This window comes from Mus pahari, chromosome X (genome assembly GCF_900095145.1).
Source record: "Mus pahari chromosome X, PAHARI_EIJ_v1.1, whole genome shotgun sequence".
Classification (NCBI taxonomy): Eukaryota; Metazoa; Chordata; class Mammalia; order Rodentia; family Muridae; genus Mus; species Mus pahari.
In genome coordinates, this window is record NC_034613.1 from 57,949,890 (window position 1) to 57,952,190 (window position 2,301).

The 2,301-nt window shown below is 40.4% G+C and overlaps 1 pseudogene across 1 annotated transcript; it reads right to left on the reverse strand.

Annotated features, from left to right (window-relative positions):
• Window positions 1–846: 846 nt before the first annotated feature.
• LOC110313959 lies at window positions 847–1,119 on the reverse strand (annotated as a pseudogene). Its single transcript, XR_002380138.1, has one exon. The product of XR_002380138.1 is annotated as a non-histone chromosomal protein HMG-17 pseudogene (transcript).
• Between the last annotated feature and the right edge of the window lie 1,182 nt (window positions 1,120–2,301).

A 2,301-nucleotide genomic window follows, 5' to 3' on the forward strand; every position in this document is an offset into this window, starting at 1 on the left:
TTTCAGTGAAGCCCACAGTTAAGAGACTTTAAATTTTTTTTCCAAGCCTAACTGTAACCAGCTTTATTAAAGATACTTTTCATAAACAATCATAGTATTTCAGGCAGGACATGGGCAGACAATCAACAATATACAAGAACTTCCAAATTCCCTTCTTGTATAGACTACCAAAATCAGAAAGCCACTATAAAACCCAATGAAGTCTTCATTCAATGCTTTAAAAAGGGAGAAGTAGCTTAGAGTGAGGGTGGACATTTCACATTAAGGATGTTGTTTAACAACTTTCCACAAGCCGACCCTGACTTTCAGGAAACGAACATGGCAGAATTATCAATCTGAAGATCCACAATCTTTTATAAAAGGAACCAGCGCTCTTCTGAGAACACTCGATGAAGTCACTGCAGCGTCTACATAGCCCAATAGACTGGAAAACCAATTTGGGGGGCCAGGTTCCAACAGGTCTCTGGTTTTTAAGGGAATTAATTCTATGTTGACAGTACAGGGGGAAGAGGATATAAAAATGAGTTCATATTTTTCTCAGACCACAAAGCATTGTTGTGCCTTGGTGGCCACCTAGGTCAAGACCAGGATCTCTCTCCTGGGAGCCAACAGGAGCCTTTCAAAATATCAGGGAAAGAGGTTTTCTGTCCTCTATCCAGCTTGGGAGAGATTTTGTTACTGACACATGATCCTTCCCCCACCCAGTAATGAAGTGTTTTGTGCTAACAATATAGCTTTAAAAAAAAAAGTAAAACGAAACTCTGCATTTTTATAAAACTTGATAAAAAATAGTNTTTCAAACTGTACAGTCACCAGAAGTACACAGTTATCAAAAATGCACGTGCGTCACTTGGCATCTCCAGCACCTTCAGCTTTCTGTGCCTGATCTGTTTTGGCATCTCCATTTTCTGCAGGATTATTCGCATCCTTACCAGTGTCGGCTTTCCCCTTCTTCCCCTTGGGTACCTTCTCTCCCTTCTTTGCAGGGGCCTTTTTAGGTTTGGGCTCTGGCTTTGGAGGTGCAGGTTTAGCAGACAACCTTGCAGATCTTCTCTGTGGCTCGTCCTTCACCTTGGTTTTGTCTCCTTTAGCATCCCCTTCAGCCTTTCTTTTGGTCATGGTGGTGGCAGGGGAAGTCAGCGCTGAGCATGGGTATACAGCAGTGCGCGGGTTTGCTCTGGCCGGGGGTCGTCCTCGCTGCTTCTTCACACTGCTCCAGAGACTTTAAATTTTAAAGTATTTTGAATTTTAAAAGATACTAGATATTTTACAAGGATTGAACTTTTAATATGTAAAGACTATGGGACTTTTAAAGTTATTTAGATCTTGGGGATGAGTAAGAACTAAGGGTTGAGGCTTACTAGTGATGTCTGTGTGTCAAGTTGACAAGGGGTCAATTGTACTGGCTAGTTTTGTGTCAACTTGACACAGCTAGAGTTATCACAGAGAAAGGAACTTCAGTTTTGGAAATGCCTCCATGAGATCCAGCTGTAAGGCATTTTTCTCAATTAAAAATCAAGGGAGGAGGTTCCCTTGTGGGTAGTGCCATCTCTGGGCTGGTAGTCTTAGGTTCTATAACACAGCAGGCTGAGCAAACCAGTGGAAGCAAGCCAGTAAAGAACATCCCTCCATGGCTTCTGCATCAGCTCCTGCCTCATGCCCTACTTGAGTTCCAGTCCTGACTTCCTTTTGGTGATGAATAGCAGTATGGAAGTGTAAGATGAATAAACCCTTTCCTCCCCAACTTGCTTCTTGGTCATGATGTTTGTGCAGGAATAGAAACCCTGACTAAGACAACCCCCAAAACTATCTAATCAGTTTGTATTGTTTGAAGGCTTGGTCACGACGAAAAATATGTTAACCCTTTTTCATCAAGGAATTATATATGATCTTTCAAATAAGACAGAAAATGCCTCATATTTTGATAGTACTAGGAGTTGATCCTAGAGCCTTGTGCATACCAGGCAACTGCTGTTAACTGAGCCATACCCCAAGCCATCTTTTGCTATTTTAATCATCTCTGTTCTTTTGGATAGAGTGTTTGATTGGCACAACAGTAAAAGCAACTCTATTTTGTTTCTAGAAATGATTCTATAAATGCTAAGAGGAAAAATAACTTCATCAGTGTACAGGATATCTGTATTTTTATTAAATAGAAAGAATATAAAAAAAATCACAGAGAATAGAAAAAACCAATAACAGACACAGACTAATTCACGTTAACCTGACAATCTACAATCTATAGTAAGACAAAATAAATAGAAAAGTGTGTGTGTGTGTGAGAGAGAGAGAGAGAGAGAA